The sequence below is a fragment of the Archocentrus centrarchus genome, chromosome 14, assembly GCF_007364275.1.
Source record: "Archocentrus centrarchus isolate MPI-CPG fArcCen1 chromosome 14, fArcCen1, whole genome shotgun sequence".
In the NCBI taxonomy this organism is placed as follows: domain Eukaryota; kingdom Metazoa; phylum Chordata; class Actinopteri; order Cichliformes; family Cichlidae; genus Archocentrus; species Archocentrus centrarchus.
This window is the reverse complement of record NC_044359.1, coordinates 35,316,925-35,344,598: the sequence shown is the minus strand read 5'-3', so window position 1 is coordinate 35,344,598 and position 27,674 is coordinate 35,316,925. Positions and strand designations below refer to the sequence as shown.

The window sequence follows — 27,674 nt, the reverse complement described above, 5'->3', positions numbered from 1 at the left end:
GGGGGTAGGTACATGGAAACATGCTACTTGGATGGGGTCAAACTTCAGATGTTATTGGACCGGAAGGAAGCATACTGGAAGGACGTCCAAGCAAGTCTTGGGTGCAGAAAGCTTTGCCCAATGTACCAATTCAACCACTGGAAAGCCTACTACCAGACCACTCACTCAAAGTCACTGCAGCTAATGGTACAGAGGTACCATTCGATGGGTGGACAGAAGTCCTTCTTGAACTCACAAGTAGCAAATTTGGCTCAGTTGCTCTGTATGTCCCAATGCTAGTAAGCCAAGCAGGTGTAAGCAGCCCATTTCTAGGCTTCAATGTAATGCAAGAAATTATCACAGGGAACAATGATCAAACAGATAAGGTTATTTTAGTGGAACTATTTTCAGAGGCTTTGAAAATTAGGAATAGTGTTGAAACTCTTGTCTCTGTTGTTCACACAATGCCACACCAGGAGGAGTCAGAATGCTCAATGGCAAGAGTGGGAAAGAAAGGACTCACCATCCACAGCAGTCAGGTCTGTGAGGTGAGATGTCGCATTAAAGCTTTTCTTGGAGGATTCATGTTGTTTGAGCCAGATGTCGAGTGCAGTTTCCCAGATGGGTTGGTGTTGTGTCATGTTTTTGTCAATGTGCCTGCTGGCGCCTGTAAAATAGTAAGAATCCCAATCGATAAATCCACAAAGATTCCTCCAAAAGCAGTCTTGGGATTCATTGAGGAAATCATTGAAAGTACACCTGTACACATTCATGCAGTTACCCAGATGCCAATAGAGTCACTTAATGATCCTCTACTGTGCACTACACAGTAAGCTTAAACCATGATGGATGGAGTGAGGGAAAAGAAAATCACAGGGCTACCCAGGGTGAAGAAAAATGGCATCCAAATGTCAATTTAGACCATCTGTCTGAGTCTGACCAAAGCAAGGTACGGCAATTGCTTTATGGGGAATCAGATGTGTTTGCTCATGATGAAGGAAACACTGGATGCATCCCTGACTTACAGCTAAAAATCAACACATCTGACAATACTCCAGTCCAGAAAGGCTACAATTCCGCTACCAAGGATTCAGGATCTGTTGGACAGCCTGGTTCATGGTTCTCAATCCTGGACCAAGGGAGTGCATACCATCAAGATTTTGTGAGTGAGGAATCAAGACCTTTAACTGCCTTTAGCATACCCTGGGGACTCTACGAATGGGTGTAAATACCTTTTGGACTGACTAATGCTTCAGCTGCCTTTCAGAGGTACATGGAGGGAGTGTTAGAGGGCATCAAAGATGAGTACTGTGTGCCTCATTTGGATGATTTCCTTTGTTATTCTAAAACTTTTGACAAACATGTAAACCATCTGAGACAAGTATTTCACCGAATGCGACAACATGGTATAAAACTTTTTTCCTGCCAAATGTGAACTCTTCAAGAGACAGATCTGGTACATTGGTTGAATGGTTTCAGGAAAAGCAATTCAGATTGACCCAAAGGATTTGGAAGTGGTCTTGGTCACTGTTGGAGAGGTACGGACATTGCGTAGATTTCTGAGTTATTACCGGTCATTTATCCAAGACTTTTCATAACTGGCAAGACCCTTGTTTGAACTTCTTCAAAGCCCAGCTGAGAAAAGCAGTGCCATCAAATCTCAGACTGGCAAGAAAAAGTCAAGCAATCATAGGGAACAAGAGACAACTTCCCTCCCATACACCTGTAACTGGGACTATTGAACATCAGACTGTAGTATCGAAATTGGTGGAGATGCTGACAAACCCTCCCTTCCTAGCCTATCCAGATTTTGATCTTCTATTTGTGTTACACAGAGATGCTTCAAATGAAGGACTAGGAGCTATATTATACCAATGCCAAAACAAATAATTGTGTGTCATTGGGTACAGATCTAGAACCTTAGCACTTGCTGAGAGGAACTACCATCTACACTCTGGCAAACTTGAATTCTTGGCACTTAAATAGGCTATCTGTGACAAGTTCCATGATTACCTGAATTATGCACCAACTTTCACAGTTCCATTCTGATATCAAGTATAGACCAGGAAAGAAAAATGCGGATGCTGACATGTTGTCCAGGTACCCAGTGAACCTTCAGCAGCAGATGGATGATCACATAGAAACAACGTCACCGGAGGTGGTCTCTGCAGTGTGGCAGGGAACCAAAATGGCACAAAATGATGAGGTTCCCTGGGTTGCTGCATTGCAACTAAACGATGGTGGTGGAAATGTTGTGCCATCAGCTGGTGTTTCAAGCATCATATCCAAAGATATCAGAGCTGCACCAAGAATATCCAGCTATCAAAGAGGTTGTGTCTCTGAATTTGAGAGCATGGACTCTGAATAAAAAAGAGAATTAAGCAATGTGTAAGCCAATGAGTGGAACAAGCTTGAAGTAGAAAATGGAAAACACATCAAAACTGACAACTGTTCTTCACTGAACAGCTCAAATTGGAGGTGTTGAAGAGCTTGCATGATGACATGGGGCATGTAGGTTCTGACAAGATTATCCATCTTGCACGGTTCTACTAGCCGTATATGCAACAGGATATTGGGGACTACGTGAAAAAAAAGCCCTGGTATAAAATAAAAACAGCCCAATGTACCACAGAGAACTCCAATGCCATCCCTGCAGCAAATGCAGCTCGGGCAGTGGCCGAAGCAGAAACTCTGGTGTGGGAGGAGTTTGGTGAGGCTATGGAAAAACACTTTCAGACGGCATCGAAGCAATTATGGTAAACTGCGACTCAGGAGGGGAAAAGCGGTGCTCCACTCACACGGTTTATAGTGCGGGTGGGGTGCTGCTGACTTCAACTGAGGCTATAGTCGGATGGTGGAAGGAATACTTCGAGGACCTCCTGAATTTAGCCTTCTATAGTGGAAGCAGAGTCTGGGGACGAGGGAGATGACTTGACCATCACTGGGGGTGAGGTCACTGAGGCAGTTAAACAGCTCCTTGGTGGCAGGGCCCCTGGGGTGGATGAGATTCACCCTGAGTTCCTGAAGGCTCTGGATGTTGTAGGGCTGTCTTAGTTGACACGCCGCTGCAACATTGCGTGGAGATCTGGGGCAGTGCCATTGGATTGGTAGACCGGGGTGGTGGTCCCCATCTTTAAGAGGGGAGACCGGAGGGTGTGCTCCAACTTTCAGGGGATCACACTCCTCAGCCTCCCCGGTAAGGTCTCTGCCAGGGTGCCGGAAAGGAGGGTCCGTCTGTTAGTCGAACCTCGGATCCAGGAGGAACAATGCGGTTTTCGTCCTGGTCAAGGAACGCTGGACCAGCTCTTTATCCTCTCAAGGATATTTGAGTGTGCGGGAGAGTTTGCCCAACCAGTCTACATGTGCTTTGTGGACTTGGAGAAGGCATTCAGCTGTGTCCCTTGGGGTATCCTTTGGGAAGTCCTGCAGGAGTATGGGGTGTCTGGGCCGTTGTTGCGGGCCATTCAGTCTCTGTACAACCGCAGTGAAAGCTTGGTCCATATAGCCGGTAATAAGTCGGATTCGTTTCCTGTGGGTGTTGGACTCCGTCAGGGCTGCCCTTTGTCACCGATTATGTTCATAATTTTTATGGACAGAATTTCTAGGCGTAGCCAGGTGGCAGAAGGCTTCTTCCTTGGTGGCCTCAGAGTCTCATCTCTGCTCTTTGCAGATGATGCGGTCCTGTTGGCTTCATCAGGGGGTGGCCTCCAGCTTACAGTGGAACGGTTCACAGTCGAGTGTGAAGCAGCTGGCATGAGAATCAGCACCTCTATGTCTGAGGCCATGGTCCTCAGCCAGAAAAGGGTGGAGTGCCCTCTCCAGCTCAGGAACTAGTTCTTGCCCCAAGTAGAGGAGTTCAAGTATCTTGTTCACGAGTGACGGGAGAAGGGAGCGGGAGATTGACAGATGGATCGGGGCTGCTTCTGCAGTGATGCAGATGCTGCACTGGTCTGTCGTGGTGAAGACGGAGCTTAGTGTAAAAGTGAAGTTCTCGATTTACCGGTCGATCTACGTTCCTACCCTCACCTATGGTCACGAGCTTTGGGTAGTGACCGAAAGAATAAGATTGAGAATACAAGCGGCAGAAATGAGTTTCCTTCGAAGGGTGGCTGGCCTGGCTGGATGGATATTGCACTGAAGAGCATAATAATGAAGGAATTATATCTTTAACTGGCCATGTCCTGTCCGCGGGACATTTGTAGTTCATTTTAGATGGCAGGCAAGACCCTACCATTTTGATCGACACCTCATTTAGCCAATCATGTAACTAGCCGCACCAAATCACCTGACAAAGTTATGTGACACCCTCTGGTTATTATTGGCTCTGTGAAACCCATTTCTTGACATGATTGGCCGAATGGGAGGGTCTAGCCTGCCATATAAAACGCAGTTCATACGTCCTGCAGTCCGGACGTGGCCAGTTAAGAGGTTATGAAATGGGTTTTCCAGAGCAAATAAAAACCAGAGGGAGTTATGTAGTTTTTTTCAGGTGATTTTGGTGCTGCCAGTTAACAGGTCAAACTTAGTTACAGCACTTTCAGGAAGTATCTACTGTAATAAAAACGTATTCCCCACTGCTGTGTAATCCATTAAAGCAAATGTAAATGTTATTAAGAAAGGATCAGACAGGAGGGGCTTTCAAGACATATTAAGTCTTCAGCCAAAGTTCCAGAGCATGATTAAAGTGGTGGGTGGGCTCATTTCCATTTTGAGAAAAGCCAACTGAATCTAATAATAGATTAAATGCAGTGTTGAGGCTGTCTTTTTCAGCATCTACATGAATGTTAAAACCACCCACTATAATTATTTTATCTGAACCGAGCACTAAATCAGATAAAAAGTGGCAGGTAGATAATAGATAATAATAAATAAAACTGATTTTAAGTTTTCCAATTAGAGTGGACAAGGCTAAGAGTCAGACTTCCAAAAGAACTAAAAGTCTGTCTGGATCTTTGATTAATTAATAAGCTGGAATGGAAGATTGCTGCTACTCCTCCTTCTCGACCTGTGCTTTGAACATTCTGACAGTTAGTGTGACTCAGGGGTGTTGATTCATTTAAACTAACATATTCATCCTGATGTAACTAGGTTTTGTAAGGCAGAAAAAAAAAAGCAATACGCTGATCAATTTTACTAAGAGGGACTTAGAAGAGAGAGACCCAGTGTGTAGTAATCCACATTTAACTGTTTTATTCTTTGGTGCAGTTGATGATGCTATATTGTTTTTGTTTGTTCATTTATTTTTCTTTTTGAATTATGCTCAAATTATGCTGATTTTCAGTTTGTTTTTTGGTGGTCTACAAGCAGGCACCATCTCTGTGGGGATGGGGTTTTGGGGGATGGCAGGAGGAGAAAAGCTGCAGAGAGGCACATAAGCCTGCAACTCTGCTTCCTGGTCTCAATGGAGGGTAGTCAGGTTTTAGGAGGGTTAACCTCTTAACTGGCAGCAAAAAAATCACCTGACAAAAACTACATAACGCCTTCTGGTTATTATTGGCTCTGAAAAAACCCATTTCATAGCCTATTAATCGGCTGCGTCTGGTCCGCCGGCCGAATGAAGTGCATTTATATGGCAGGCTAGACCCGCCCATTTTGACTGACACCTCATTCGGCCAATCATGTTAAGAAATGGGTTTCCCAGAGCCAATAATACTCAGAGGGCGTCACGTAGCTTTGTCAGGTGATTTGGTGCAGCCAGTTACATGATTGGCCGAATGACGTGTCAATAAAAATGGGAGGGTCTAGCCTGTCATATAAAAGGGACTACAAACGGCCCGTCACCGGGCCCTTGCCAGTTAAGGGGTTAATAAATTCAGCCAGATTGTCAATACACTGCTGTGTGGCAGGCAGGATTTGGACCCCAATGCAGGACTCAGAAACAGGAACTGACTTTTCACAGCTTTATTGCTGGAGTCAAAACCAAAACAACAGCAAACTAAATAAACAAACTACATGGAAGCAAACAATATAAAATAAAGAACAAGTAATTTACTGCACTAGAAACACACAACATGAGGGAGAATGCAACAAAGCACTAAGGGAAACTGAGACACTAAATACACTTAAGAATAATGAGCGGATGGGAAACAAATGGGTACCTGGGTGGAAATAACTAACATAACTCTTAAAGGGGAAGTTAACCCTGACGTGAAACACATAGCAGAAGTATTACCAAAATAAAACAGGAAGGGAGCAACAACTGACTAGGAAGACAAACTCAGCACAAAACACAAACGATAACAAAACCCAAAAGCTCTGGATCAAAGATCCAATTCAATTCAATTCAATTCAATTCAATTTTATTTATATAGCGCCAAATCACAACAAACAGTCGCCTCAAGGCACTTTGTATTGCGGTTAAAGACCCTACAATAATACAGAGAAAACCCAACAGTCAAAAGCGACCCCCTATGAGCAGCACTTGGCGACAGTGGGAAGGAAAAACTACCTTTTAACAGGAAAAAACCTCCAGCAGAACCAGGCTCAGGGAGGGGCAGTCATCTGCCGCGACTGGTTGGGCTGAGGGGAGAGAAAAGACATGCTGTGGAAGAGAGCCAGAGATTAATAACAATTAATGATTAATTAATGATCCAGAGACCATAACAGAGATTCCTAGAAATGAGAGCTGCTCCATCCAAAGTGGGATGGATGCCGTCTCTCCTAACAAGACCAGGTTTTCCCCAGAAACTTTCCCAATTATCTATAAAGCCTACTTTGTTTTATGGACACCACTCAGACAGCCAGCAATTCAAGGAGAATATGCGGCATCTTTATATAACTGTATTAAATGTATACAGAGTTTAAATTGCATTTCTCTTTTCAGAATTTCTCAAAACTCTGTTTTATATTTGTGCACTGATATTTGCATACTGAAGCAAAAATATAGGTTTTTATCTGTATGACAGCAGGCACTTCACTTTGTCTCTTTGTCACTTCATTCAGAACAATTATTAACACTTCATTTCCAATCTGACTGTCAAATTAACAATTTTTTCTACTACAATTCAGCCCTGAGGCGTATGATTGTCTATAGTACATACAGCAGCTCACCCAAAATATGCCATCAGTGCTAATGAATTATTTGTAGCCTGTTTGGATATTCCTTGCAGAAACATCTACTATAAAGGCCTCTGATGATTGCCTTTTTCACAGCCTGAGTTACAGCACTTGCACTTCATAACTTCAGGTCTGAAAGGCTTTTAATTCACTCAGTAGTTTTAATTTGAAAGGCCCTGATGAGGGAAAACACCCATTGATTGATCATTGTTCTCAGGAAAGGTCATGCATTTGAAATGAATGAGACAAACAACAGGGGGTGGATAGGAGAATGCTCAGCAATTAAATTATGATATGGGGGGAGGCGGGGCTGGCTGTGAAGTAAACAGCACATACAGGGGAGTTAATGTGAGCCTTCATCAAAGGTGTGTGGAATGGATGGAAAAATGATTCTCCTGCCACTGGAGCCAGTGTGGTGTTGAGGGAGGAAAGGTGGTATCATGACTTCAAGCTGCTGTTTTATCTCCCTTAGTAGCACAGATAGAGAAAACATACAAACACACATGTAGCCTATTAAACAAACAAAAACCTGCACACAATGGTACATAAATGGGAGCACTGAGGCCTGACTGCTTTTTACAATTTGTGCAGCGCATACTGCTGCTCATACCAGCATGAGCAGGACTTCTATTTTTGAAGCAATTTATTGGATGTGTCAGCCATTACATTAAAACATCATAATATATATAATATGATGTATATTATGATGTTGCAGACCAGAAGTAGTTACAACAACCTTTCATTTGAATATGATATTAGGAGGCTATGCAACACTGGTGGTTATTGCTGGGTTGCTCTTTTTGGTAACTCATAAATATGATAATATTTGTTTGGCTTCCACACATTTCCACATGTCCTGAACAGCATTTATTGCACACATAAGCTTAATGACAACCCAAATGAAACTTGGAAATTAATTTTCATCTCTTCCATATAAGTAGCGTTTAGTGGGTTGCTGTTAGGCAATGCATTCTCCCATATGTTCAATAACATGTTAGGGTGTCACACTCTTTTACGGAGTGTATTTATGAAACACTCTCAATGCCTGTCCTTCCCCAGGACTTTTGTTTCTCTATTCAATTGGTATGAAACATTTAAATAACCCACTTACCAGCAAAGTTAACCAATTTTTTTAATAATAAAGCTATTATTATGCTATAATTAGGGCAATGTGAAATAAAGTATAACCTTTTTTAATACATAACTTGTTATGCTTTGCTGAGAAAGTAAAATTTTTATTGCCATGTATCAAATTAGACTGTCCTCATTCTATCAAGAAGTTAGAAACCAAGCCAGGAAAACTTGGCTATGAATGGATTTTGTGTTTCTTTCTTTAATTTGGTAGGACAGAATGTGGGTCATAAGTAAGTGAGAGCTTTTCCACATGACTTGAATTTAGAGGCATTTGTTTATTTATATATGCATATCACTGGCTCATCCTGCGGATGGCCTTTGTCCTCTGTGCTTTTCTGCACAGATCTGGTTCCATTTACCACGGGGACCACTGTTATCTTCACATTCCATACCCTCTCAAGTTCCTCTCTGAGACCTTGGTATTTATCAAGCTTCTCGTGTTCTTTCTTCCTGATGTTGCCATCACTTGGTATTGCAAAATCAAACAGCTTTCTTCCTCTGTTTGTCCACCACTACAATGTCCAGTTAGTTAGCCATCACAAGTTTGTCCGCCTGTATCTGGAAGTCCCACAGGTTCTTGGCTCTGTCTTTGTAAGCCACCTTTGGGGGCATATCCCATTTTGACCCCGGGACTTCCAGGTCATACTCACAGATGTTCCTGTATATTATGTCAGCCACTTATTTATGTATGCCCTGCCTGCTGCCTTGCTTCCTTCTCTTATATGCTGGATTGTCTCAAGGGCATTTCTGCGCAGCCTGCACCTGGGGTCTTGCCTTGTGTGGTAGATCCCAGTAAACTTGTTCCAGTGCTGCCATGATAGTGCCTCTGTACTGTCTGTCAATCCAGCTTTGTCCAGCAATTGTCAGATTTTTCAATATCAGCTACTTCTTCTATCTGCCAGTGGTACATGCCGTGCAGAAGCCTGTCCTTCCATGATGGTTCCTGTTCTTGCTCCACATTATTTTCAGGTTTCCATTGCCTAAGGTACTCACTAAGCATGTGATCAGTTGTGGCCATCTTTCTGATATATTCATGGATCTTTGTTGTTTCGCCTCGGATATTGGTTCTGACACTCACTAGTCCTCGGCCTCTTTGTTTCTCTTAGCGTACAGTCTCAGGGTGCTGGATCTGGGGTGAAACCCTCTATGCACTGGTAAAGAACTTTCTTGTCTTGACATCAGTGGCTCCTTCTTTGGCCAGCTTATTATCCCAGCAGGGTATCTGACAACTGACAGGGCATAGGCATTGATTGCTTCCAATTCAACTGAGTCTTCATGGCTTGCCTTACTCTCTGCAGGTACTTGGCAGTTGCAGCTTTGCTAGTGGCCTCTTCATGGTTCCCATTTGCCTGTGGGATTCCAAGGTACTTGCAGATATCTTCAGTATCTGCAATGTTGCCTTCTGGTAGTGATATCCTCCTCAGTTTTGACTAGCTTCCCTGTCTTTGTTACAACCTAACTGAACTTCTCCAGTCTGAATGTCACTGCTGTAGATCAGTGTGGTGTAGATCAGTGAATTGATATCTTGTTCACTCCTGGCATACAGCTCATGAATTGTACCACATGCCTGCTCATCATTGCTGCTATGATGCCTGACAAGAGTTTCCATGGTGTACTGAGGCAGGTTACTGGCCAGTAGGTGGATGGGACTGGTCCATTCTGGGGATCCTTGGGGATCAAGACTGTCCAGCCTTCAGTCAGCCATTCCAGGGGTGTGTCTTAGCCTGCAGCAGCTGGTTCATTTGTAGTGCCAGGTCCTCATGGAGTGCAGTTAGCTTCTTTAGCCAGTAGGTGTGAATCATATCAGGGCCTGGTGCTGTCCAGCTCTTCATATGCGAGACCCAGTGGCAGACTCTTTCCTGGATGTCTGCCACTGTGAGGTTACTGGAACTTGTTAAGGGAGGTTGCTGTGGTCTGGTCTTAGATCCACTAGCCACTGAACACTGGTGTTGTGTCTTGTATCCTTCTCCCATATGCTCTTCAAGTATTGCTCCATATCCAGCCTTGGTGAGTGTGTTGTTCTTCTATTGTTTCCCTACCACTGAGACTACACCTTGGATGGTTCAGTGGAGAACATCTGGTTTATTCTCCTGGCTTCTATCTCTCTGGTTTACCTCTTCAGGCAGTTAACCAAGGCTGTGAGTCTTTGCTTGGCAGTCTCTAAGGCCTCAGGTATGGACAGCTTCTTGCACTTCTTAGGCACCCCTTTCTTCATCACACCTTTCTGATAGCTGGCTAACCTCTGCAGAGCTGCAGAGAGGCATATAAGACTGCAACTCTGCTTCATGGTCCCAACAGATGGTCACGTTTTGGGGGTGTTTAATAAATGACAGTTGCTCCATTCAGAGTGAAATGGTGTCTAAAAAGACCAGGTTTTCTCCAGAAAGTTTCACAATTGTCTATAAAGCCAACATCATTTTTTAGACCCTACTGAGACAGCCAGCAATTTAAGGAGAACATGCAGCTAAACATGTCACTCCTGGTCTGACTGGAAAGGGAAGCAGAGAAAACCAACATTGTCTTATCAAAGTTACAATATTAACTTTAGTGACCACCAATTGATGTAACCGGGTGTCATTACTGCTGATGTGATTTTTTTTATTTTTTTATTTTAACCAAATCTATGCAGATTTCTCCTATGCTATAGTGATTTACAGGGTATTCAGCAGAGAGTCTGCTTTGGATAAATCATGGGAAAATTAGACTGAAATAAGTCATTATCAAAAGATTATAATTAATCAAGTTACACAAACACTACATGTAAAATGAAGTGATACAGTAATGTAAGTAAATGTAAACATGTTGTATAAGTGCTTTGAGTGCTCAAACAGAGTAGAAAAGAGCTATATAAGAACTAGTCCATACACCAGAGCATTATGTACTGATGTACATATTAGTGGAATATAGTCTACATTCTTCTATCTTTTAATTAGTCTCTGCACTGTATATTTTGTAATTTTGTAATATTGTGCTATAGTTATAGCTCTAATATCTCTGTATATTTGCAATTTGTATACTTGTATATTGTCTTATAGTTTTTATACTTATTTGTTCTTTCTGTAAGCACGAAGTACCGCAGCAATTTCCTAATGCTGTGAACCTGTTCACCCATATGGCAATAAAAACCTTCTGATTCTGATTCTGATTCTGATTACCATACACTGAGAAAAAATCAGAGCAAATCTGAGAACTGATCTTAGAATGGATAGTTTTATAATCTACAGCTGTTTTAAAATGGCACCTGTTTAGAAGAGACCTTGACAACTTGTGTAAATTTACATTAGGTGTTCCCAGTCTGCAGATGTCAGTATCTATCAAAAGTGGTCCAAGAAAGGAACAGTGGTGAACCAGTGACAGGGTCAGGGTCACAGCCAAAGTTCAATATGGGAAGAAGGAAAGCCGATGAAGGCAGTGTAATGCTTTGGACAGTATTCTGTCGGGAAACCTTGGGTCCTGCCATCCATGTGGATTTAGTTTGACACATACCTAAGCATTATTGCAGGGTGTTGTACACTCTTTCCTGGAAACAAAAATGGTTCAGGAATTTTTTGAGGAGCACAACAATGAGTTTGAGGTATTGAGGTAAGGTGTTGAGGTTGCCTTCTTCCAGAAGCACATTTGTGAGGTCAGACACTGATGTTGGACAAGAAGGCCTGGCTCGCAGTCTCTGCTCTAATTCATTCCAAAGGTGTTCTGTTGGGTTGAGGTCAGGACTCTGTACAGGTTAGTCAAGTGATTTAATACCAAACTTTCTCATCCATGTCTTGCTTGGACCTTGCTTTGTACACTGGTGCGCAGTTATACTGGAACAGGAAGACACCATCCCCAAACTATTCCCACAAAGTTGGGAGCAGGAAATTGTCCAAATGTCTTAATCTGCTGAATGATTACGAGTTCGTTTCACTGGAACTAAGAGCCAAGCCCAATTCCTGAAAAACACCCCCCCTCTACCAAACTTTACACTTGGTACAATGCAGTTAGACAAGTACCGTTCTCCTGGCAACCACCAAACCCAGACTGGTCCAACAGATTACAAGATGAAGAAGTGTGATTCATCGCTCCAGAGAATATGTCTCCATTGCTCCTAAGTGTCCCGTGGTGCCTTGTTTTACACCACTGCATCAGATGCTTTGCACTGTGCTTGGTGACCATAAGGCTTGGATACAGCTGCTTTGCAGGGAAACCCATTCCATGAAGTGCTCCATGAACTGTTCTTGAGCTAATCTAAAGGCCACAGTTTGGAGGTCTGTAGCAACTGACTCTTCAGAAAGTTGGTGACCTCTTTTTCCTGTGTGCCAGTGAAGGTGTGTGTGTGTGTGTGTGTGTGTGTGTGTGTGTGGTGTGTATTTAGATCCCACAATGGGCGGTCCCACAGGTATCTGAGATCATGCAGCCATTTTAACTCACACTACCTTTAACAGGAAAACAGAAACAGATACAGTGGGATAGTTAAGTTCAAAAAATCATCTGGTACTGTGTTCATTATGAACACCTTACGAGGTTCCAAAAAACACCTCAGCAAAGCAGCAGCACATTTAAAGCCTGGAGAGCACTAGGGTGGGTAGGGAGGGGCTGCCAGCGGAGACGAGCAGGATACTGTGTCGGCCGCACAGCTTCCAGACCAGCAGTTCATGATAATGTTCATGATAAGATGGAATAGTCAGCCTTGGTTGCCAGGATACCAGTTCATACAGGCCACAACACGGGGCGGGGGTGAAGAGCATTTGTTTACAAACATCCCAGGAGACGATTTAGATAGACAGCATCCAAGGCTGTCTGGGAGCCAAATCCGATACTACAATTGTTTTGGTTCAGGCCATCATAACTGATTGCTGACAGACCTTACAGTTTTCTGGTTACCTCTCAGAAATCTAATCATCTGAATTTTTGGTTCTACTCCGCCACGCAGAAACAGACACTCCAACACTCTCCAGATGTAATCCACTTCGATTCAGCTCTACTGAGACTGACTGAGTTTGTACCGTTTCTGCATCCCTCATAGGCAGCCTTAGAAACCAGATATCCCCAGGTCCAATTTGGGTAAAATCTTGGTATCAATATGTATGCCACGCCTACACAGTACAGCCAGGAATGTTAACTTCCATCCCCACAGGAATCCATAACGTAACCAGCTGGGTGTGTAGTCAGGCCAGAGGAAAGAGGGTTCCCTTTCTCCCAATCTCTTCGTGATGAGAATTTGATCATCAATAGTGTTGAGAGACCAGCTGACCAGATCCATATTTTAATTTCCAGTTCGGGGATGTGTAAAGAAAAGCTTTAAGCAACCAAGCACCAAAAGCAGGGGTAGATAGGGAAATTTCGGGAGAAGTGAAATATGTGTCCGTCTCCACCGAGAGCAGGAAAAAAATAAAACAAAACAAAAAAAAACAAATATATATGAATGATACCTAGCTTTATCTCCAGATGACACACATCAATTAGTTAAACTGCAGGACTGTCTTAAAGACATAAAGGCCTGGATGACCTCTAATTTCTTGCTGCTAAATTCAGAGAAAAACTGAAGTTATTGTTCTCGGCCCCACAAGTCTTAGAAATATGGTGTCTAGCAAGATGCTTACTCTGGATGGCATTACCTTGGCCTCCAGTAACACTGAGAAATCTTGGAGTCATTTTGACAAGGGAGTGATGCTGAAAAGCTAATTCATGCATTATTACTTCTAGGCTGGACTATTGTAACTTTTATTATCAGGCTGTCCTAAAAGCTCCCTGAAAAGCCTTAAGCTGATCCAAAATGCTGCAGCTAGAGTACTGACAGGGACTAGAAAGAGAGTGCAGATTTCTCCCATATTGGCTTCTCTTCATTGGCTCCCTGTTAAATAGAATAGAATTTAAAATCCTTCTCCTCACATACAAGGTCTTGAATAATCAGGCCTCATCTTATCTCAAAGACCTCATAGTCCCATATTATTCCAACAGAGCACTTCTCTCTCCGTCTGCTGGCTTACTTGTGGTTCCTAGATACTTAAGAGTAGAATGGGAGGCAGAGCCTTCAGCTTTCAGCAGGCCCCTCTTCTGTGGAACCAGCTCCCAGCTTGGTTCAGGAGACAGACACCCTCTCTATTTTTAATGATGAGGCTTAAAAATGTCCTTATGATAAAGTTATAGTAGGGCTGGATAGGTGACCCGAACCCTCCTTTAGTTATGCTGCAATAGGCCTAGGCCACTGGGGGGGTTTCCATCATTTCATTTGCCCCTTTTTACTCTGTTTATATCCCACTCTAATTATTAATTAATTATTCTTAATATCTGGCTCTCTTCCACAGTGTGTTTTTTGTTGTGTCTCTCTCCCCTCAGCCCCAACCATTCACAGTAGATGACCCCCCCCCCCCCCCCCCCCCCCGAGCCTGGTCTGCTGGAGGTTTCTTCCTGTTAAAGGGAGTTTTTCCTTCCCACTGTTGCCAAGTGCTGCTCATAGAGGGTTGTTTTGGACTGTTGTGTTTTCTCTGCAATGATAGTAGGGTCTTTACCGTACAATATAATGCACCTAAACGTGACTGTTGGTGGCTTAATGAAAAAAAGACAAATGGCTGGTTCTTTGCTATAACTAAACCTTGTGGAAGTCTGATGAAAACCTGAACCCATGACCATTTCCAAGACTTGAAAATGTAGCACTTCAGTCAGGATTCCAATGATAGATAGAAAAAAGTTTCCCTCTAACTCAAGACAAATAGCACATTTGTAGAATATAAACACATTTTTAGTAGTAGACAGATGCTGTAAATCAGAAGAATACTCCTCACAGACAAAAAATTTAACTGTTCACTGAGGTCAACTGTGAGTGAATGTGAGCCTGAACACATTTTTGCATCTGACATGTGTTATCCTGATGGAATTCTGAAAAAAGTGTGTAAAGTTGTTTATGTTCCTTTAGAAGTTTTTTTTTTTTTTTTTTTTTTTTTTTTTACATAAAACCCTCTTCTTTTTTACCTCAACTGGGTACCAGCACTCTGTAAGTGGGTTTCCCATTTCTTGATAAGACACTTAATTCGGTGTCTTAATGCAGGATCCTTGTCATTACTTAGGTGAAGCTTTTATGACAGACTGTCTGACAGGTATGGGTGTTCTAAACCTTTAGGGATGACAGGACATCTGTAGAGAGGTGAGAAATGCTACATGCTAAGTGGCTGTCACACACTGGGTTGCAGGGGAACAGATGACAGTCACTTATCCATGTAGGTGGACATGGCTGTCAGAGGCTCAGCTCAGAGGCTAAGTTGTGATTAAGCATTGCTATTCCTCTGTGAGCCTTTCTAGTGGAATCCTGCTACCTCTTGGCATGAGGAGGACTTTTTTATCCCAGTGATTTCTGTTTAATTAAGCCATACTGTGTCATCACAGAGCAATACTCTGTGTCCAGGAAAATATAATTGAAACTGTGGTAAGTGAAGTCAAGGGTTGCCTATCATCATTAAAGGTGTGACACCACTGCTTTGACAGAATGGTTAATTTTTTATTCATAATGGTGAGTGAACATAATGGTCCCGAGACCTGTTTATCATCCATGTGCTGTGGCTTGCATAAATACATTTCTGAAGTCATGGATGCTTGCTTTTACAGTAATGCCTCTGGGTATATTTCCACTACTCTTCCTGTTGGTTTCAAAAGAACACAAACCTTAATGAACTTTTCAACAGACTCATGCCCTGTGGTCCCTAAAGCAATGGTTAATGGCTTGTGATCTCTCACAGGAGCTGCCTAAAATCTTCTCAACTAAAACTCTTATATCAGATCATTACCAAACTATCCTTAGCTGCATTAATTTTTTTCCTAACATATTATAAAGCCAGTCACACAGCTGATGAAGCTTGAATGCAATGTGTATTCCCAGTTCACATCATGTTTCTTTCATCTCACATGTGTAACACACTAGCTTTGTCAAGTGCCACAGTGGTGTAGCTTAGTCAGTGTGCATAAATGCCTTATGTATATGACTGTTGGATTGCTATTAATTATCATCAGGCGGAATTAGCAGCCTGATGCAACATGGGCTTGGGAATTACACCCTCCACTGTCACACAGTATTTCTTGAGATTTAAATGTGATAACAGTTTATGAGAGCAGAGATTTTTGTATGCAAAACTGAAGAATGTGTTAAAGTAGCACTGTTTCACTTTAAATATTGCATTTAAGTTCGACAGTGCTATACTCAGCTCAACAAATGATAGAAGCCACTTTCAGATTCTGCCATTCACTGTTGAATGCACAACGCAGATCTGGGTTTTTCAATTCAAGTGAATTTTATTTATATAGCGCCAAATTACAACAAACAGTTGTCTCAAGGCAGTTTTGGATACAAAACCCAGTGTTGGGTTTTTCCACCAAGTACTAAGTCATGTGTTTCTTTCTGGAGTTTTGGTTGATATTCTGTCTAAAAATTAGAGGCTGTTCATTTCTTTGAAAGCAAGCAAACTTATAAATTCAGCGGAGGATTGCATGATTATTTCCCCCACTGTAAAGTCATACATATTTTTTTTTTCTTGATAATGTTCACAGTGGCAAGAGGCAGGAAAGACACAGGTAAATCGGACAGGTCGGGACTCGAACTTGTGCCATCTGCACCACCACGGTTACCTGCTCAAGCCCTGAGCCACCCTGGTGCCACACAAAGACAGATTTTTATTACTTAATTTACTACATCAAAACATCAAGATCCGTCATAAATGGGCAAAAATATCTCTAAATATTGATGGCTCAGGGCTGCGTGGTGGTGCAAATGGTGCAGGTTTGAGTCCTGACCTGTCGCAATTTACCTGTGTTTTCCCCGACTCTTTCCTGTCTCTCTCACTGCGGAAATTATCAAGGAAAAAAGAAAAATCTTTTGTTACAACACCTTATTTTTAGTAAGTCATAGCTGTAAGTCAAGCATTTGCAGTTATGTCCTACAGATGTTTTGAATAATATTTAATATTTCCTATAATTCTACTCAGGTTTTCCATCTAGTTCGCATAGTATGTTTAGTTACATTTACTCAATTTATGTAGTATTTCTGCTTGGGTAGTTCATTCAGATGTAATTGAAAATATCACTTACATTTAATTATTACTCCTGTTTTGTTATAACCAATTTGAGGGCATTCAAATAAACACAATATTTTTAAGCGTAAAAATTTTATACCAATGAAATTAAGGAATGTGCAGTATTATTTTTTACAATGTATGAGTATGTGGTCTGTGTTTTGGCATGTGTCTGGGTGTATCTGTATGTGTACAACTGGACCTGGGTCTGGGGCTTGCTGAACCTTGGCCTCTGTGGGATATGGTCCTGGAGGGTGGGGTTTACCACTCCCCACTCATTGTTGCTACCTCCCCTGGGAGGTGGGTGTCTGTTGGTCCGGGGTGCGTGGCCAGATGTCTTGTTGTGGCTGTTATTCCGCTCCCTTCGGGGTTGTGGCCTGGACATGACTCAGTCCTCTTTAACATGGGCAGGAAGGGGGGGGGTCTGCTGGGTCAGGTGGTTTGTGTCTATGGCCTCTCTCCTTCCTTCTCTGGAGTGTGCATGTGGTTGCCTCAGCTCTTCTGAGCTCCTGGTGGGTCCAGCCTGGTTGCCCTGCGTCTTTTTCTGTCTGTCTCTAGATCCCGGGGGGCATTGTTGTGGCTTCTCGCCTTCATTATTGAGTATGTTTCATGACAAAGACACACATACGTGCACTACAACGCAACACAGCAGTGTGTGTGTGTGTTTGTGTGTATATATATATATATATATATATATATATATATATATATATATATATATATACATATATATATATATATATATATATATATATATATATATATATATATATATATATATATATGAATGTATGTACGTATGTGTACCTGTGCTCTGCCCCCTGATTTCTTCTGCTTCTTGATTTCTGCCTGCCTCAGTATGAGAAGTAATTTAATCAAATTTGCGCACATCCGTGGTTTGGGAAAAACCAGGAATTGTGGTTGCCTTGATGTTATTATTCCATGTATGGACTTATGGCCTGCTTTTTGGGACTTCAGCCTTTCCCTTCCCTGTTTGCCTTCCTGTGTATGACCACTGCCCATTTTAGAGTGTATTTTGGATTTGATTGTGCCTCTGTATGTCCTGTGTTTGTTTTTTCTTTCTCTACGACTGTTCCACAAATGTAATTCTTCCTGTTGATGGTTTCCAGCTCCACATCTGAAAGAGTTTCCCTCAAAGCAGGAAATACCATCTTCATCACATTCTACAAAGAGATTTTTCATATTTCTTAGTTTTCTCATCTTTAAAGTGTCAAATATGGGGAAAAAAGTCACAAATATGTGTGTAGTGTCAAAAGGGCTACTAAATACCAAAATGATTGTTAAGTTTGGGATTTGGCAAAACAGTATTGATAAAATATGCAATATGTAAAATTACTGACATTTGTTAGCAACAAGAACATTTAGAGACTTTTAGGCAGGATACTACCTGTAAATTAAATATAACCTGTAAAAGAAATATAACAGTGAACTAAAAACAAAAAAAAATCATACATTGTAAGAAAAAACAGATTTTCACTTGTGTATGTTTCAAAAGTGCACCTTGTTTTCTCACAGAAAGATCCAGAACCTGCAGGAATAACCAGTAACTACATGATTTATTATTTCTTTTTAAGTTTATATTAAATAGCACAATCATTTTGAACCAGAAAGTTGGAGCACACCCTCAGGTCTCCCATCTTAAAGATGGGGACCACCACCACCCCAGTCTGCCAGTCCAGTGGCACTGCCCCAGATCTCCATGCGATGCTGCAGAGGTGTGTCAACCAAGACAGTCCTACAACATCCAGAGTCTTCAGGAGGTCAGGGCGAATCTTGCCCACTCCAGGGGCCCTGCAACCAAGGTGTTTAACCACCTCAGTGGCCTCATCTTCTTCTATATCTGTCCCACCAATCTCCTCTTTTCCCCGCACATTACAGGCGAGGAAAAGATACACACAGTTTACCTCCGGTGTCAGTGATCATTGTGGGATTTGTAGTATTACTGGTGAGAGCGCCATTTACCTTCGAGCTATCAATAATAACAATATGAAATCATCTCGTGGACTGTATAAAATTAGATTGTGAGCCAGATGTGGCCTGCCTTGAGTCTGACACATGTGATCTACACAGAAATATGTTCCTGCTACTGATGTTCCTTGCCACCAGCATCTTTAGTTGATTAGTAACATTACAGAGCTATGTATTAATTTACTAATTAACTAATATATGATATTAAGTTATTATAAATTTAAGCAAATAATGTACGGCGGTCAGACCACCTATGGGAGTTCTAATACTTCTAAAATTCCTCGAGTTCTAGTTTTAATGATAAGATTTGACAAAATAAGTATTCAAGATTAAGTTTGAGGGGTTTTATTAGTTTTACAAACAATTTCAATTATTTAATTACAGATCATCTTAAAAAAATATATAAAGGTAAAATATATTTCCGAATCAGCTAAAAACAAAAGGTACAAAAACTACACACAGAATACACACAATAGCTAATATGTCTAAATAAGTTAAATATTGTAGAAGAAGAACATTATGTAAAAGTTAAAGGTACATTTTGGGCATCATGTCATGGCTTATTTTGGTGTGACTAACTGAATGGTTGGCCACACCATCATAAGAAATACATTTCATTAAAGTAATTATTGTAAAAGTAGAACAAAGAATTTTTTTTTTTTAATCTTGGCCAGATATACCGGCCCTTCAGCCCCTCTCTTATCTACCATCCACACAGTGCTCTGCCTCAGGGTGCAGCCCTTCAGCTCCTGAGGCCCCCAAACTCATCCCATTCAGCTGGTCTGCTCTGGATTTCACTCTTAATTTGCTCAGATTAGTCCTCCACATTCTGGACTTTCTGCTCAGTTCAGCTATGGTTCCCCTGCTGCTCTGCGCAGTCAGCACCCACCCAGTTCTCCACATCCAGTCACATTCTCTGCCCTGCTCTTCTCCATGCTGCCCCAGCTCAATATGCCATCTGCCACAGGTTTAACCCTGCAGTAATTATTTATATTTTATATATTATAGTATATTTATATTTATACTGTCCCTAGTATATTTATCAGTCACATCTAGCTAGCTCTGGCTCATATAATAGCAGCCCTCAAAATTTGTGTAAACATTATGTGTTGGTAGGCAACCAGGCTGGTTGGGGAGAGTCCTGAATAGTAAGCATCACATCAGCAGGGTCAGAATTCAGGGTCATCATGTGGTTTGTGTGGACTTCATATAGTTTCTTGAAGTGCCAAACAGACAATTTGAATGTGAATAATAGAGAGACAGAACAATAATATGTAATAAATAAATGCATTGATTTTCAATAGTGTGTATGTAGTTATGTAGTGTATGTAGTTAAATCTATGTATGTGTATTTATAAGTAAAATATTCTTGGATTAGAGTCAACTGCAAGTGTTGGCAAGCGTTGCCTACTTTCTTGACATATTCAAGTTTGTATTACCATAGTAAAAGCATGCTACAGTTGTTCTTTTTTATGCTATTTTTTGCTAATCAATAGCAATCATCACTTAATATGTATAGAGTAAATAGAATAAAAATTTCAAAATGAATTATTTTAGTTTGAACACGGGATATACAAATTCCAAACATCGTCCACTTTTAGTGTGACAGAGAGAATTTCTCTGTTTTGCATTTGAAATAATCTGCTATTAAATTACAGCACATGAACATGTTTTGGGTTGTATTAAAATGCATATTACTGTGACTAATTTGTCACCTGGCATGCTTACAACAGGCATTAGGGAAGGGTTAAGACAGAGAAAAAGACATTAAATGTCAGGCACACCTGTGTAGGACTGGACAGGTAAATGTACTAGGAATCAGAATCATGATCTGAAAGCACTGTGGTGCCAAACATATTTGTTTTTACAAGTGCTCTATAAATTATCTATAGGCTCCTCTTGTTAATGTTTTTCTTTATATTTTATTTATTTATTCATTTCTGTTATTATTTACACAAGTGTGCTTAATATAAAAAAGGAAAAAGGGGAGAACATAGGAGAAATAAGGGGACAGCGCACAGGTAGAAAATCCAGTGGTTCACAAACTGCTGCACCTGTTAAAATAATAATGATAAATAATAATATTTAAAAAACACACACACACACACACACACATGCACACACACACAAATACACAATCTTATTGTGTTGTAATGTGTGTGTGTGTGTGTGTGTGTGTGTGTGTGTGTGTGTGTGTGTGTGTGTGTGTGTGTGTGTGTGTGTGTGTGTGTTTGTCTTTGCATGAAGCGTACTTAATAATGAGATTAAGAAACCGCAACAACGCCCCCTGGGAGCCTGGTGCCATGGCTGGATGGTAAACAAAGTGTCACAAGTGTCATCAGTTACTATAAGATAAACTTTAATGATCCCACGTCGGGGAAATTTGCACGTTACAGCAGCTCAAGTACAGATAAGGATGAAATGAAATAAAATAGAAAACACTATATACATAAAAAAATATATAAATACATATATACACATATACATCAAATCACTATATACAGATATCAAAAACACTATATACATTTGTAGCCGGTAATTTGCAATTTGTACACAGCATAAACAGTATGCATTATGGGTGGGAGTGTAGATAAATAAAATAAAATGTATATGTACCATATGTGAAGGTACACTCTGTGCATAAGTGATGGCAGTAAAGTGTCCAAGTGACTCATGACACCGTGATGTGTTGTACAGTCTAACTGAAGTTGGGATGCTTGTGAAAGCGGTCCTTTCTGCAGCGAGGATGTTTCAGTCTCTGAAACATGACTTTGTGTAATCAGTCCATCCATCAATTTTCTTCCACTTATCCCAGCCCAAGCAGAGAAGCCCAAGCTTCCCTCTCTCCAGCCACCTCCACCAGCTCATTCGGGGGGACCCCAAGGCGTTCCCAGGCCAGCCGAGAGATATAATCTCTCCAGGGTGTCCTGGGTCTACCCCGGGGCCTCCTCCCAGTGGAACATGCCCGGAACACCTCACCCAAGAGGCGGCCAGGAGGCATCCTAATCAGATGCCTGAGCCACCTCAACTCCCTCCTTTCGATGTGGAGGAGCAGTGGTTCTACTCCGGTGCCCCTCCCGAATGGCTGCACTCCTCACCCTATCTCTAAGGGATAGGCCAGCCACCCTTTGAAGGAAAATCATTCCTGCCGCCTGTATTCATGATCTTATTCTTTCAGTCACTACCCAAAGCTCGTGACCATAGATGAGGGTAGGAACGTAGATCAACCGGTAAATCAACAGGTAAATCGAGAGCTTCGCTTTTATACTCAGCTCCCTCTTCACCATGACAGACCGGTGCAGCGTCTGCATCACTGCAGACACAGCCCTGATCCATCTGTTGATCTCCTGCTCCCCTCTCCCATCACTCGTGAACAGGACCCAGATATACTTGAACTCCTCCACTAGGGCAGGCGCCTCTGAGCCGGAGAGGGCACTCCACCCTTTTCCGGCTGAGGACCATGGTAATCAATACTAATACTGTAATGTAGGATTAGCATGATAGCATGCATAATACAGTTGAATAAAACTTTGAATATTTAGTATAATGATCATTTCTTCAGAGCTGATCACACATTTTAAATTTGTGTTTTCAATCTCATTTGAGTCCACCACCTTACCTCTGCTTCTGTCATCAGCTGACCTGCAAAAGGCAACAGGATTTGATCAGAACGCCAGTTGAGGAAGAATTCTGCTGCTACAAAATACTGAACCCCAAGTTGCTGTCCTACGTGTTCATTGGAGTATGAACATTATATCCAAGCACTTAGGTATAAAAAAAAGTGCTGGTATGAATGAAGAGGTGTTGTATAAATCAGTTCTCAGGTAGAGTAGAAAAGCACCACATAAGAACCAGTCCATTTACCATTTACTTTTACCTTCAGGTGCTGGGGAGTATGGGTTTCCCATGATGCACTGAGCACTTAACTCATCTCTTTTCACTCTCTGTGTGGTTATACATTACTACTACATTGAATCATTAGTAATTATTATGCTTCTTTCTAATATTTTAGGGTCTTTCCTGAGAACATACAGTGCACTGTTGAAAAAAGTGACTGTAGAATTTACAGTAAATTACTGGCAGCAGGGTTGCCAGCCAGTTACTGTAATTTTTACAGTAACTGTAATTTAATTACAGTTTTACGGTAATTTTATTACAATTTGGCTGTAATTTATTTAAAATTTTACTGTAATTCTCTTACAGTTTTACTGTAATTTTTTTTTTACAATTTTACTGTGATTTTATTACAATGTTACTGTAATTCTATTAGTTTTACTGTATTTTTTACAATTTTGCTGTAATTTAATTGCAATTTTACTGTGATTTTATCACAATTTTACAGTAATTATATTATATTATATTACATGGTTACTCATTTTTTTCCTGTGATAGAATTACAGTAAAACTTCATTTTACAGTAGGTTAAGAGGCACCCTAAATTGAAATTTCAATAGGAATTGAACTCTGTATACTTTGGCTATTGCTAGCTGTTAAAAGTTAAAATGTCAACTTGCAACTTAATTTACCAAACTCTCAATAAATGTTAGCAATTTTTCTAATTTCAAGCAAATAAAAACAATATATTTTAAAAAAAATTTATTTCATTGTCAATTTAACACAGCCGCCTTTCTGTATTATCATGCTGTAGTTTTTACAGCCATTTGTTACAGTGTGCCTTATTATGAATTGGCGCTATATAAATACAAGTGAATTGAAGATTGTTGTTTTAGCATGACTGATAACATGAGAAATGTCAAAATACACCAGAATATTGTGCAAGTGCATCCACATAAACACACAGACACACACACACACACACACACACACACACAACTGATCAAAGGGAGTGTGTGTATTTAACCATATTTCCTCTACTACTGACTTCATCAGCATTACCTGCCACGAACAAAGGGGAAGCACTACGGGGTTAACTGTGGCTCAGGTGGTAGAGCAGGTCATCTGCCGATCAGAAGGTTGGTGGTTTGATCCCTGACTCCTCCAGTCCATCTGTCAAAGTATCCTTGGGCAAGATTCTAACCCGGGTTGCCCTTGATGCATCAAATGGAGTGTGTGTGTGTGTGTGTGTGTGTGTGTGTGTGTGTGTGTGTGTGTGTGTGTGTGTGTGTGTGTGTGTGTGCGTATGTTTATAATACCTTGTGGGGACAATTTTCCTGACATATACTACGTTGTGGGGACCAATTGCTCCTTGTGGGGACTGGAACCTTGTCCCCACAAGGGGAAACCCTGTTTTTGGGTCAGGGGTCAGAGTTAGGGCTAAGGTATGAATTGAGTTTAGGTTAGGGTTAGGGTTAGGTATGTGATGGTTAGGGTTAGGAAAAGGGTAAAAGTAAGGTTTAGGCTGTAGAAATGAATGGAAGTCAATGGAAATTCCCCACAAAGATAGCAAAACACACTTGTGTGTGTGTGTGTGTGTGTGTGTTAGTGTGTTAGATAAAAAGTGTGTGTTACTGGGTGAATGAGATTTGTAGCAAGAAAGTGCTTTGAGTGCTCAAATTGAGTAGAAAGGTGCTATGTAAGTACCAGTCCATTTACTATTTCATTGCTGCAAATATGCTGTGAGATTATACTGAATCTGTACTAGAAGTCACCATGCTCACAGCTATAAAGTGTAAAGGCTGTATGGATCTGTGGTGTTGGCTTAAATAAGCCAAATAAGATGTGTCACTGATGATATTTGCAATTAAACTTACCCCCCAGTTCTTAAGAAAATCTATTGCATCCCATGTTAAACATGCCAGGTGTTAGGTTGCTAATGCTCTAATGCTTTCAAAATAACAATAACAAAATGCTGCTTTAATTAGATATTGGGAGCTCTTACATTGTCTTTGAGGTCATTTTTATGTTTACAGTTATTAAGTGCAGTCACTTCCTGCTGATTGATTTACTCAGCAAGATTCAAATGAATTCTCTTGGATGTGAATAATTTAAATTCATTTTAGCTATAGACCTGATATCTACACCTTGTGAAAATGATATTTTAATCAGACATTCAACATGGTTTTTGTAAACCTTTTTAAATATAATTCTCTGTGTGTTTTAACTATACAGTTAACTTCTAAAACAATTTAAGTCCAATCGTTTTTTTTGGAATTACATAGGCCTATTTAACATTCTGTACAGAACTGTATGTCATTTGATACGGTGTTGAAAATTATTAAATTAGTGAGTACAGGTTGGTTAAGAGAATATTGGGGAGTAAACAGCATCATGAAGTCCGAAGAACACACCAGACAGGTCAAGAATAAGGTTGTGGAGAAGTTTAAAGCAGGCTTAGGCTATAAAAAGATTTCCCAAGCTTTGAACATCTCACGAAGCACTGTTCAATCCATTATCCAGAAATGGAAAGAGTATGGCACAACTGTAAACCTACCAAGACAAGGTCGTCCACCTAAACTTACAGGCCCAACAAGGAGAGCACTGATCAGAGATGCAGACAAGAGGCCCATGGTGACTCTGGACCAAATGCAGAGATCCACAGCTCAGGTGGGGGAATCTGTCCACAGGACAACTATTAGTCGTGCACTGCACAAAAGTGGTCTTTATGGAAGAGTGGCAAGAAGAAAGTCATTGTTAAAAGAAAACCATAAAAAGTCTCATTTGCAGTTTGCCAGAAGCCATGTTGGAGACACAGCAAACGTGGAACAAGGTGCTTTGGTCAGATGAGACCAAAATTGAACTTTTTGGCCAAAATGCAAAACGCTATGTGTGGCGGAGAATTAACACTGCACATCACTCTGAACACACCATCCCCACTGTCAAAGATGGTGGTGGCAGCATCATGCTCTGGGGCTGCTTCTCTTCAGCAGGGACAGGGAAGTTGGTCAGAGTTGACAGGTAGATGGATGGAGCCAAATACAGGACAATCTTGGAAGAAAACCTGTTGGAGTCTGCAAAAGACTTGAGACTGGGGCAGAGGTTCACCTTCCAGCAGGACAACGACCCTAAACATAAAGCCAGGGCTACAATGGAACGGTTTAAAACCAAACATATTCATGTGTTAGAACGGCCCAGTCAAAGTCCAGACCTAAACCCAATCGAGAATTTGTGGCAAGATCTGAAAACTGCTGTTCACAAATGCTCTCCATCTAATCTGATTGAGCTTGAGCTGTTTTGCAAAGAAGAATGGGCAAAAATTTGAGTCACTAGATGTTCAAAGCTGGTGGAGACATACCCTAAAAGACTTGCAGCTGTAACTGCAGCAAAAGGTGGTTCGACAAGGTATTGACTCAGGGGGGCTCAATACTTTTGCACACTGCACTTTTCAGTTTTTTATTTGTAAAAAGTGTTTTGAATCATGTTTAATTTTCTTTCCACTTCACAGTTGTAACCACTTTGTGTTGGTCTTTCACATTAAATTCCAGTGAAATACATTTATGTTTGTGGTTGTAATGTGAGAAAATATGGAAAAGTTCAAGGGGTATGAATACTTTTGCAAGCCACTGTATATATGTGTGTGTGTGTGTGTGTGTGTGTGTGTGTGTGTGTGTGTGTGTGTGTGTGTGTGTGTGTGTGTATACATATGTATGTATATGCGTATGTATATGTGTATATGTATATTAATTATAGTAATTATTTTGTGTTATTGTGCAATAAATTGCCCCTTGGGGATGAATGAAGTTCTTTGAAATTGAAATTGAAATACCTGGTTGGGTACCCCCCCCCCCCCCCCCCCCCCCCCCCCCCCCCCCTTCCACACACACACACACACACACGCACACACACTCCCAGTCTTCAGCTCTGGCATTAACTCCTTACTGCATTTCTAAAATCCTCATTTGTGAATATTTTAGTTCCTTTGTGTCATGGGTCTGGGTTTGCAAACCAGTGTTTCTTAGTTTAATGAATGTTTGTAGTTAGTTAATTTGCCTTTGTGATCACTGGTACATTTTATGTTGTATTCTTTCTTCTATTCCTTAGTGCATTTGTTTCTTTGTAGGTCATTGTTGGTTTGTTAGTTTACATTTTGTGTTCTTCTTTTCTCCTGTGCCTTTAGTGGTTAGTTCTCCATGTGTTTTGTCCCTTAGTGTACCTCCCTCTGTGGAGGGTCTCTTGTATCTATTTTCCTCAGTGTGTCTGCCTCCCTGTGTTGTGTCTGCATTTCTGTTTCCGTGTCTTCTCACTTCCTGTTTTATTTTGCCAGTGTGTTGCATGTGTTCTGCTTTGCTACCCCATCTCATTTGTGTCAAATGTGACCTGTTCTCCCAGCTGTTTCCACATCCCTAATTATCCCTCTGTGTATATATTGTCTCACTCCCACGTTGTTCTTTGTCAGAGCACAAGTTCACTTTACCTTTGTGTCTTCCAGTTCTCCTTGTGTCATCAGCTCCTAGTTTTAGTGTGTATTTCTAGTTTAGTTATCTGTAGTTCTAGCTTTCAGTTCCTTTTTGAATTCTTTGGTCCCCTTACTTCCCCTGGACTATTGTAATTCATTATTATCAGGCTGTCCTAAAAGCTCCCTGA

The 27,674-nt window shown here is 41.1% G+C and overlaps 1 protein-coding gene across 2 annotated transcripts in view; it reads left to right on the top strand.

Annotated features, from left to right (window-relative positions):
• opcml (opioid binding protein/cell adhesion molecule-like) overlaps nt 1-27,674 on the top strand; it is a 512,217-nt gene that overhangs the window by 454,139 nt on the left and 30,404 nt on the right. The window lies entirely within an intron of this gene.